Source organism: Protopterus annectens, chromosome 1.part0, assembly GCF_019279795.1.
Source record: "Protopterus annectens isolate FY-2018-M chromosome 1.part0, PAN1.0, whole genome shotgun sequence".
Taxonomy (NCBI): Eukaryota; Metazoa; Chordata; order Ceratodontiformes; family Protopteridae; genus Protopterus; species Protopterus annectens.
In genome coordinates, this window is record NC_056725.1 from 620,152,197 (window position 1) to 620,164,622 (window position 12,426).

Genomic DNA, 12,426 nt, shown 5'->3' on the forward strand with positions numbered 1-12,426 from the left:
TAACAATCTATTATAGATATATAAAAGCTCTAGGTTTCAATCCCAAAGCACTTTCATTCCTGAAGCAGAAAAAAATACAAACTTATAACATTACAGAGCCCTTAAAACATTTTATCAACTTAGTGCAAAAACTCTTTCAATTCTTGAACCTTGGACAAGCCATGACAATACTGCAACCCCTTCATAAAAACTCAAATTTAAAAATAAACAGTAAGATGCTGGACTTAGTCCCTTTTCCCAGACTGAAAGATAAAACAATCCAAGATATTTATCCTTACCTTAACTGCTCAGTACAAGAAAAGAGGACCAACTTAAACCTCCCTAAATCACACATAATAATCCTAAGACAAATCAAAGAACTGCGTTCCAGTTACCTCCAAAATGCTACTATGACCAATAGTGACATAGAAACTTGTAGCAGGTTTTGGAAAACTATAATCACAACAAAGAAAACTATTACTAATTCATATAAAATGATAAATGAAATCAAATACCAGAAATACCTCCTCTTCTCTAACTACTGGAGAAAATTAAACCATCCATAGATGATCAGCAAGTAAGCCAGGCAATCAATCTAACACTGAAGATTATACCTCTCAAAAAGTTAGCATACACTCAGCTCATGTTCAGTAATAATGCATATTTTACACCTGCAATCCTACACAAATGTAACACATCAAAATCACTTTTCTGCCCACACTGTAAGGACCAGATAGCTGACTTAATCCATGTATTTTGGAGCTGTAAATGTGTCTATAAACTTTACTTTCCCAAGGTACAATTACAAAAAATGGGTTATCAAACATCAACATTAACTTGGGAATTCACTCTATTACACATTCTCCCACCCAACATACCAAGAAAACAAGCAAATACACTTCTAACAATCTTCCTGCTAATGAAACTGTATATAGCTTTTAAATGGCTAGATAGGATAAATATCTCTTGGAAGGGTTTTAAACAAGTAGCTGTACAACACCTTTTAGCTCATAAAATAGTAATAGATAAAAGAAACAAAAACATGAAATCCAGAGAAATTTGGGAACGAACCTTTAATATCATATTAGCATAATTCATCACACGGCAAGTTAGAAATACACTCTAATGGAACCGAAGAACACATACAAGTTCAGATATTAAATAATAACTTGGATATTACGAATGTATATACTGTCTGTATACCTGTGGAATTAGCAGTGAAATCATCTATGTACATAGTGGAAATAAATGATGTAATGGGATCCTATCTCGCCTACATTCACAACAGATGGGTTCGGAGCCGATCCATCGGCTCCGACTCGGCAACTAATACACTAGCACGAAGTCTCTCATTGGCTGGGCTACTCCCTATCCCAGGATGCACTACACCTGCTTCCCCAGATCTCGTTTGCCGCTTAACAAGCTGGACGTGGTCTCGACTTGGCTGGAGCTAAGTGGTTCCTTTTACCTTATTGGTCCTTGACCTAGGGAATTTTTGTCTATATTAACCAAACAGCTGTTTTAACAGCTATTTCTTACTAGTTCTTATTGTTTTTTGTTGAGTGCTTGTTTCCAAAAAATTTAATTTGTTCAGTCGGGCAAGGCCCGTTTAAGTTAGAGGGCCTTTGCCCTACCTTTTGAGTGCTTTTAGTTTTTATTAACTTTTGGTTAGTTGTTTTTTGGGCAAAGCCCGTTTAAATTAGAGGGCTTTGGGCTGTTTAACTTGTTTCAAATTGTTGTGAGGTAAACTTTCACCAGTACTCGCGCCAGTGTGTCTCGTGCTTTTCAGTTGGCGCAATTTGTGTGTAGTGCTATACTTGTTGTGGTAGAGTAGTATTCCTTAGAGTTGTACTTGTTGTGGCCTGTATCATGTCTAAGGAACAAAAGTCAGGTTTTAAAAAATGCACTCTGTGCAAATATAAAATGTCCATTACAGACAGTCATTCAGTATGTGTTTATTGTTTGGGGCCGAAACATCTGCAAGAGACTTGTAGCGTCTGTCATGCATTCTCATCTAGAGTTCTTCAAGAACGCAAGAACAAATTAATATTGAAAGGGCTTATCAAGCCTTCTTTTGAGGAAGCCTTAGATCTACCTGTTGCTTCCAAAAAGAAAAGATCGTCGGCTCCGACAAGTCCGTCAGAGCCGACTTCTAAAAAGACAAAATTGACCTCTTCTTCCTCGGCTCCACTGACTTCGGGGCCGAGGGTGAGGTCTGCCTCGATACCTCCTACCTCGGCTCCATTGCTTTGAGCCGCAAGTTGGAAGTATCGAGAGGTGAATCACCTCCATCGGTTCCAATGGCTTTGGAGCCGGTGGAAGTGTGCAACTCAGACTCTTCCCCTCGGCTCCGGAGAAGGCTCCTTCGGTGCCGATGGTGGTCCATGCTGTGGTGGAGTCAGCGCCGATAGCATTGGAGCCATTTCGAGCCGGTCCCCTTCTCTCGGGCCGAGAGGAAAGTCTTCTCGATTGTCTACCTCCTCTAAATCATCGAGACTTTCAGATTCGGACCTGGATAGGGTTTTACAGAGGCTATTCCAATCTCCAGTGTTTACTAAATTGGTCTCGGCTCCAGCACAGTTAGCTTGAGCCGATCCCCTCCAACACATTCGATTCCTCCTCCAACCTCCTCGGAGCCGTTGGAGTCGGTGGTGGTGGAGCAAAGCGAGCCATACGGTCGGAGCAGAGACCCCTTCGAGGTCTCTCGGTTCCGACTGTGCTTCCTACCCTGTCCTCCGGTTCAGGGTTTGGTACTGCGACCTCTTCAGCCGGGCCCGAGGGGAATACTTTGGGATTGGGTGCTTGGTGCCTAGTCTTCCTCTCGGAGCATCGGCTGCTGGAATTCCCAGTGCCATCGTGGCCTCTAGACCAGTGACCTCCTTGGATTCTGGAGGTCCGGCCTTTGAGGCCATGAGGAGCGTGCTGGCCATGCCTTTGCCGGTTCAGCAAGATTCTACCTCACCGTCCCTAGATTTGGAGACTGGTGCCTCTGTTGTGTTGCAGCCCCCCGGCAGAGGGGCCCCAGGGCCTGAGGATACCCCCATCGGGGGTTCCCTTCTTCCGGGTGGTCCGTCCGAAACTGCTTCGGACGAACCCCCACGGAAGAAATTGTGTAAGAGGAAGCACGTAGACTCCCAAGATGAGTCTGTTACATCGGATACTGACCTCGATGACGCAGAAGGGTCCCCCAGATCATCTTCGGATGATATCTCCTTCTCGGATATCTTGGAGATTCTGAGACAGAGAGGTGACTGGCAAGCCAAAACCCCTTCAGCTGAGGAGTCAGTCTTCCTCAAGGCCTTTGGGGCCCAGCCTTCTGCCTCCTGGGTGTCTCCGCCCTTCGATGAACTCCTTGATTTGGTTTCTCGAAGGGCGTGGGAACACCCTGATTCTGTAGAACCGGTGCCTGCGAGGCCCAATAAATTTTTGTCAGCCCCCCCCCCAGAAGGAGTTTCTCACAAAGGGTGTGCCTGTAGATGCTTTGGTGGTGGCTTCTGCCACACAGCAGGACGTGGCAGAGGCTTCGACGTCTGTTCATCCTCCTAATAAGGATTCTAGGAGTATGGATAGGTACGGGAAGCGTACCCTGTCTTCAGCGGCCTTTGCCCTAAGGTCGCTAAACTACTTATGTCATTTTACGAGGCTCCAAAGGGATCTTCTCAAAGAGCTAAATGACTCTCTTGTTGGTAACCTACCTGAGGCGCTGGCCCCGACTGTTGGCGCACAGATGACTACCCTCTTTTCTATTGTTAACTCGTCCATGAGGCTCATTTCATATGCGGCCAAAGGGGCGAGTAGAGCCGCGGGAACAGGCGTTGCCCTCAGGAGACAAGCCTGGTTACGCTTGTGTTCGTTCGCGGAGGCCTTCAAGTCTTCCTTTGCCGACGCCCCATTTGATGGGTCATCTTTGTTTGGACCCAAAGTGAAGGACACACTAACTCGGTGCGAGCAGGAGGGCAAGACTTTGACTGCCATTGGGGCCCGATTTTCCGCTCCTTCTAGGCCTTACCCCAAGGCTGGGAGAGGAGGGAAAATGTGGTTTAGAAAATCTCAGAAGTCTTTCCCTACTCCACCCAGTGATTCCCCCTCCAGAGGCAGGGGGGGGGGGATTTTGGAAGACGCCGCCCCAGAGGTGGCAGAGGCCCCCGTAACTCTGGAGACCACGATTCCTTTCGTGGTTCTTCATACAACCAGCGTTCCTGAGTTGTTGCCCGACTGTGCAACTCCGGAGCCAGTCGGGGGTCGCTTTGGCGCACCCACAAGCTTGGGAATCCATAACAAGCGATCAGTGGGTGCCGCGTATTACCGGAGGTTATATCATCCCCTTCAACAAACCCCCCCTTTCTTTAAGGGAAATCCCGGACGTACCACCCAGTCAGCGGGATCAGGCAGCATTAGAGGTTTCAAAGCTGCTAGAAAAAAGAGCCATCCAGCCTGTCCCCATCGACCAGATCGGATCAGGAACTTACTCAAAATGATTTTTGGTACCAAAAAAGACAGGGGACTTCAGGCCCATTTTGGACCTCAGTTCATTGAATCGTTTCGTAAAGAAGTCCAAATTCGAATGGTCACTCTTCAATCTATTCTTCCTTTGCTGGAAAAGATGCATGGATGTGCTCCATAGATCTCCAGGGCGCTTACTATCACATTCCCATAGCTCAAGAGTCCAGGAGACATTTACGCTTCGCCTCGAGTCAGTCATTTCCAATTCGAGCACTGCCCTTTGGTCTCACCACAGCCCCCAGGGTGTTCACCAAGTGTCTGGCAGTGGTAACTGCTCACCTGAGAAGTCTGGGATTCCAGGTGTTTCCTTATCTAGACGACTGGCTCCTTACTGCCACCTCCGAGCATCTACTACTCCAAGCGCTCAGAGCCACGTTCACCTTGGGCCGTTTCTTGGGGATCACGTTCAATTTGCAAAAATCTGTACTACAGCCATCTCAGCATATTACTTTCATAGGCGCAGACTTAGACACAAAAAGAATGCGCGCCTTTTTACCGGCAGCAAGAATTCAGGTCTTACAAGATCAAGTCAAATCCTGTCTCCCCCTACAAAGAGCCCCGGCCCATCGGATCCTACAACTGTTGGGCTCGATGGCGTCGACCATACTTTTAGTTCCCTTGGCCAGACTTCACATGCGAATTTTACAATGGCTACTGTCGGTTCAATGGTCTTATCAGGAACTTCCCTTGAACCACTTAATCATAATCAGGGAAAGTTGCCGTCGAGATCTGCATTGGTGGCTACTCCATTCAAATCTCGACCAGGGGCGACCCTTCATACCTCAACGTCCCGTTGCCACTGTGACTACGGACGCCTCCCAGGTAGGGTGGGGGGGTCATTACCTGGACAGGTCGGTCCAAGGCACATGGCAGATCCAGGAAACGCATTTGCATATCAATGTCCTGGAGATGAGAGCGGTACTATTGGTACTCCAAGCTCTCCATCACGCTCTCCCACAGGGCCCGATTACTATCCTATCCGACAACATGTCGGTGGTGTGGTACATAAACAAGTAAGGTGGAACCAGGTCTTACCCACTATGCAGAGAAGCCATGAGACTTTGGCACTGGGCGGTAGCTACCAACCGCTTTCTAATGGCAACGCACATACCGGGGAAGTCCAATGTGATTGCGGACAGATTAAGCAGGACCATTCTTTTTCCCCACGAGTGGTCCCTCAACCAGGGTATAGCTGCGAAAATCTTCGACAGATGGGGTCTTCCTTGCTGCGACCTGTTTGCCAGCCCTCACAATGCGAAATGCAGAGAGTTCTTCACACTGTTTCCTTCTCAGGGACAGATTCCCAGGGACGCTCTGACTCGCATTTGGCCCCCCGGTCTTCTCTACGCCTTCCCTCCGTTCCCCCTCCTACCGAGGGTGATACAGAAGGCCATTTACATGGAGAGCGAGATGATTTTGATTGCCCCACACTGGCCTCGTCAAGTTTGGTTTCCTTTCCTACAGAGGCATGCGATAGAAGGTCCATGGTTTCTGGATCCGGTGCCAGACCTGTTGACTCATCAGTCAGGACAGCTTCATCCGTCTCTCAGGTCCCTGAAGTTGGCAGCATGGTTACTCCACTTCCATCCTTAGTCCGAGACAATGCTCTTTCGCGGACGTGGTCCACATACTGTCTTCTTCTCATAAATCTTCCACCATCAAACTTTATTCCAGTAAATGGAAAAGGTTTGCCTTCTGGGCTCAAGAACGGGGGGTATAGATCCCCTCACTGCACCAGTATCGGAGGTTCTGAATTTTCTGGCCTCCCTTTTTCAGTCGGGCTCTTCAGTTTCTACCATTAAGGTTCAGTTAGCGGCGATCTCTAATTTTCATGCTTCATTTGAACCTTCATTGATGTCTCACAAACTTTGTAAGGCTTTCCTTAAAGGGGCTTGGCTCCTTAGGCCTCCTTTATCTCATCCTGTCCCCTTGGGATTTGAATATGGTTCTTGCTGCCCTAACTGCCCGTCCTTTCGAACCAGCTGCTACTTGTGATTTAAAATTTCTGTCTTGGAAAACGGCCTTTTAGTAGCCATAACATCTGCTAGGCGAGTTTCATAACTTCAAGCTCTTTGTTCTGATCCTCCCTATTTGATTTTTCACAAGCATAGAGTTTCATTGAAATTAAACCCTGCATTTATACCAAAAGTGGCCTCCTCTTTCTGTATTCAACAAACTATAGAACTCCCTGTCCTTTCCCAGAATTCTCTAATAACGCAGAATATACTTTGCATCAATTGGGCGTACATAGACAACTGCGTTTTATTTGAATAGAACCGCTCAAACGCTGAAATCAAATCAATTGTTTGTTTCCTTTGCAGTGAACAAATTGGGTCAACCAGTAACAAAACCTCCATATCTAAATGGATTAAAGATTGTATCATTTTTATTTATTCACAGGCTAACAAAGACCTTCCCTTTCCAGTCAAGGCTCATTCTACCAGGGCAATGGCTACTTCCGTAGCTTTTCACTCCAAGTTATCAATAGATGATATTTGTGCTGCGGCAACCTGGACTTCTCCGCACACTTTCATTTCTCATTACAAATTGGATGTGGTTTCTCGAGGCAGAGCTTCCTTTGGTTCCACAGTTCTCAGGAGTGTGTTCCAATGAGCCACCCGGGATGTAGATGCTAGGGACGCTGTCCCATCTGTTGTGAATGTAGGCGAGATAGGATCCCATTACATCTTTTAGTTATGTACTTACCATAACTTCGGATGTATGGGATCTATCTCGCCTACATTCATAAGTACCCACCCTCCTTCCCCCTTCCATTTGGATTTAGAGGAGCTGTAGTCTCTTTTTTCTTGGAGATCTTTCTTGAAGAACTTTAGTTGGTTATAGTGACTACTAATTTTTCTGTGTTTGCATGGATGTATGAAAGCGAACAAACAAAATCTGGGGAAGCAGGTGTAGTGCATCCTGGGATAGGGAGTAGCCCAGCCAATGAGAGACTTTGTGCTAGTGTATCAGTTGCCGAGTCGGAGCCGATGGATCGGCTCCGAACCCATCTGTTGTGAATGTAGGCGAGATGGATCCCATACATCCGAAGTTATGGTAAGTACATAACTAAAAGTTGTACGACCTATATCCTGTGATATTGACATCAGTGTGTAAGATACATATATATATATATATATATATATATATATATATATATATATATATATATATATATATATACACACACGATCATGTTGTAAGGTGGTTTTTATCTGTGACATTTATTAATGAAAAAGAAAAAGAAAAATTATTGAAAAAAAAAAACTTCAAGCACTTCTCAACTGACTGCTCCTTTAGGGGGAAAGATTGCTCTGCAAGCAAAAAAAAACTGGGAACTCATTACCCAGGACAAATGGGTTTTAAATGTAGTTTCCCAAGGATGCAGATTTCACTTCCACACTTTACCAACCCCAAACGGTTGACCAGATCTACCCCCAAATCAGTGGGCAGAGGCTCAAAAGCAAATACTCTCTCTCTTAAGATTAAAGGCTGTTCAGAACTGTACCAGACGAGAAAAGCGGACAAGGTGTCTACTCAGGACTTTTCCTGGTACCCAGAAAAGACACCTCATGGCATCCTGTCCTGGACCTTTCTATCTTAAACACCTTTTTGGTGATTTCAAAATTCAAGAAGCTAACTCTTTCACCAGTTGCTTCCCATGATAGGCAAAGATGCCTGGTTGGCAACACTGGATTTATAGGAAGCCTTCCTGCACATCCCTATCAGGGAATTTTGCAGAAAATACCTACACTTTAAAGAGGCTGCATTCACTATCAGTTCTCTGCACTGCCCTTTGGCTTATCCACTGCGTCCAGGGTATTCACAAAGTGCTTAGCTCCCGTTATTACATTTTGCAGGGAAAGAAATATTCAAATATACCCATACCTGGACGATTGTCTAATTCAGGCAGGAAGCCAGGACATACTTCTGAATCATCTGGCATTTGTACAGAAGGTGTTAACTTGTCTGGGGTACACCATAAACGAAAAGAAATCATATCTGGTACCCTGTCAACAAATTATATTCCTGGGAGCAAGCTTGAACACGACTTCTCAGATGGCTTTCCTCACACCAGAGAAATAAATTCATTTGACAGCTTACTTCATACTAGTGGCCACAAAAACCCTGCTATCTGCAAGGCAAATACTGCAAGCCTTGGGGTTCATGGCCTCGTGCATTCTACTAATTCCATGTGCAAGACTGCATATGAGGAAACTACAATGGTATCTAAAAAGCCCATGGTGTCAACATTCTCAGGATCTAGAAGCAATTTTTCCTGTCATACCTTGCCTGTGGTTAGAATTCTTTTGGTGGGCAGAGGCCTGCCACCAAAACGAGGGACTAACATTCACTCTACCCCCTACCACCCAAACCTAACAACAGACGCATCAGACTATGCAAGGGGGGGGCTCACCTGGCAGGGAAATAAATTCAGGGCAAATGGAACCCAAGTCTCAAATGCACCTGCATATCAATCAAAAAGAAATGTTATCTGTACAGAATGCTCTGACAGCCTTCAAGAACCACATTCTTCTAGAACAATAGTAAAGATGGACAACACCACTGTTACGTGGTACCTAAACAAGCAGGGGGTACCCATTCTTACCCCCTCTGCAGGCTAGCCATGGCTGTGTGGAACACAGCCTTGAGCTACCAAGTGCATCTACAGGCTCAATTCCTGCCAGGAAAACTAAATACACTGGCAGACGAACTAATCAGAAATCTCATGGACCCACACGAGTGGAAACTGGAACCAAAGACTTTCAACATGTTGATAAACAAATGGGGGATCCCAGATATAGACCTGTTTGCCCCCCCCCTGAACTACCAATTGGACAAATTCTGCACAAGGACTCCACACAAACCAGCTTGGAAAGTGGATGCTCTGTCCTTCAGCTGGAAAAACCTATCAGTTTATGCCTTCATCTGCGTCTTCTCTCCAACTTACTACTAAAGATCAAACAGGACAAACCAAGGATGATACTGATTGCACCAGACTGGCCACGCCAACACTGGAACCTCCTCTTGCACAATGTGTCACAGCTAGCACCTTGGCACCTTCCCTACCCTGCTGTCACAGCAGGAGATCCAGATTCTGCACCCCCAGCTTCAAACCCTGAACCTGGCAGTCTGGCTAATTACCTAATCTCTCTCTTACCATCCCTCAGTAAACAAGTGTTGGATGTCATTTTGGAGGCAAGGAGGCCTAGTACTAGAAAATCTTATGCTGAAAAATGGAAAATATTCTGTGCCTGGAACAAAACTCAAGCGATGGCCATAGCAGCGTCCAATTTACCTCAGATTCTTCAATACTTAGCTGAGATGCTTCATAAAGGCCTTTCCTTTTCCTCCATCAAAATTCACGCCTCAGCCATTTCAGCACAGAACCACCCCTCTTTTCTCAACCGCTGCTCAAGCAGTTCCTCAGAGGGGTCAAAAACTTAAGACCACCCAGGAGAGCCCCAACCCCAGCTTGGGACCTTAACTTTGTATTGGAAAAACTCACTCTTCCTCCTTTTGAGCCAGCTGCAACTGCAGAGTTAAAATTCCTTTCTTGGAAAACAGCTTTCCTTTTAGCAATCACTTCAGCAAGAAGGGTATCTGAATTACAGGCCCTTATGGTAGTGGAGCCCTTCATCATCTTTCATGCGGACAGGGTGTCCCTCAGGACCAATCCCTCTTTCATGCCCAAGGTGGTATCCAGTGTTGCCCTTAATCAGTCCATTCATTTGCCAACCTTCTTTTCTAATCTACAGAACAAAGAGGAACGGATACTGCACTCCTTAGATGTACACAGATAACTTAGATTTTACTTGGACAGGACTAAACCTCAAATGAAATCTGAACAATTGCTGGTAGCATTTGCTGCAGGGGCAGAGGGGAAGGCTATTTCAAAGCAAACCATTTCTAAATGGATAAGCCATTGCATTAATTTCTGCTATAAGCACCATGGAAAACCTATCCCACAGGGGATTAGACCCCATTCAACCATGGCTGCATCTACCTCTACAGCCTTTCTCAGAGGTGTCCCTACCAGAGACATCCTAGAAGCTGCTACCTGGAGTTCTGTACATACTTTAACCAAGCATTACCATTTGCCAATTTTCTCTAAATCCAGAGCTGGCTTTGCCACCGCAGTTTTGCAGGGTCTTATAGCTGCTCCTAATCCTACCTAAATTTCTCCTCCCATGGTTAGCTTTGGGAATCTACCCAAATGTGATGACTGCAACAGTGAAACATGAAGAACATAGTAAAATTGTGTGCACTTACTATAAATGTTGATGTTCGAGTGTATTCAATGTTGTAGTTGTGGTTACCCTCCCTCCAGCCCCCTGATTTCTTTTGACTATACCTCTAATCTCCTTTACTATGCTTAAAAGCTTTGTGATGTATTTGCTTTTTTGTTGGAGGTATAAACTTGTATGTATATATATTTAATTGCTTCCATTAGGGGGCACCTGACATCTGGGTCAAGAAAAACTGATGTAATGGCGTCGGCTGCATGCTTTATACCCCTGACTACCTGACGTCACGGAAGATGAGACAGCAACTGATGCAGGACCCAGTGAGGGCTACTGCAAGCAGATAACCCAAATATGATGACTGCAACAGTGAATACACTCGAACATCTACAGTTATGGTAAGTGTACACAACTGTACTTTCTCCCTTTTGGTATCCTGTGTGCAGTGTGTTTTGATAGTTTCTGACCTTGTTTTTTCTACGACTTAGCTCTTCGAGCCATAGATTTCTAATTTAGAGTTGGAATTTTAGATATTTAGAAATTTAGCTTGTGTGTAGTGTCGTTTGATAGTTTCTGACCTTCTTTCTACGACTTAGCCTATCTATCTAGGTCCATTTAAGTTAGAGGACGTAGTTCTCTGTTTATTTTTTTTCCAGGACTAGGCCCGTTTAAGTTAGAGGATGTAGTCCTCTCTACTTCTTCCTTGTGTGTGCGTGTGTGGTTAGGGCTAGGCCAGTTTAAGTTAGAGGACCTAGTCCTCGTTGTGCTTGTGTGTTCCTGTTTAGCTAGTTATTATGTCTAAAGTGTCTAAAGACCACAAACCTTTGGGTTTCATAAAAAATGTAAAGTGCTTCCAGAAGATGTCAATTATAGATGGCCTTAGTAATTGTGTTTATTGTCTCAGAGCCATTCATTTGCAGGAAACTTGTTCATTCTGCCATTCCTTCAACTCCAGGAGCAGAACAAGAAGTTAATTTTGAAAGGTCTCCTCAAGCCAGTTCATCTTCCTCTTCAAAATCACATTCTTCTAAGAAAGAGAAGGTTAAGGCAGCCAAAAGGCATTCTCCAGCGCTGTCTAGTGTATTGGAACCTCCTCAAAAAATATCTAAACTGGATAAGACTTCTACCTCCTCGGCTCCACTGTCCTCTGAGCTGATTGAGGTTGTTGGTATTGGCCCTTCAGTTTCAACCCCAAGCATTTTGGAGCCGACTACTGAGAGACTACATCAGAGCCGGTCCAGAGATCCCTTGCCTGTCTCCCCAACCTTAAGATCTCCAATTGTGCAGAGATCCAGATCGCCTACACTGTCATCCAGATCCTCCAGAAGCTTGTCAGAGGAAGATGTGGAGAAGGTAGTGCTTAGACTCCTGAAGTCGTCTGCATTGCCAAAAATGTTGTTGGCTCTGACCCAGTCGGTTCTGGAGCCACTTGAGTTCACTCCCCCTGTTGTGGTTCCTCTTCCAAGCCAAGTCGGACTTTCGGAGCTGGAGTGTTCGGTACCACTTGTGGAACCCTTGGTTCCAGCTCCCCTCGAGGCTGTCTCGGAGCCAATTTCTGCTCCGATACCTTCAGTGCCATCCGTGGTGTCTAGGAGCCAAAGCTCACCTGTCAGCCCCAACAGGGAAACTTGGACCCAAACCTCCTCGGTTCTGAGTCTCCCTCTTGGTGCGTCAGCTATGGTGAGCTTGGACCCCACAT

At 45.5% G+C, this 12,426-nt stretch overlaps 1 protein-coding gene across 3 annotated transcripts in view; it reads left to right on the top strand.

Annotated features, from left to right (window-relative positions):
• The window catches only part of UBR2 (ubiquitin protein ligase E3 component n-recognin 2), a 5,196,118-nt gene that overhangs the window by 3,107,399 nt on the left and 2,076,293 nt on the right, over positions 1-12,426 (top strand). The gene's annotated exons all lie outside the window — the stretch shown is intronic.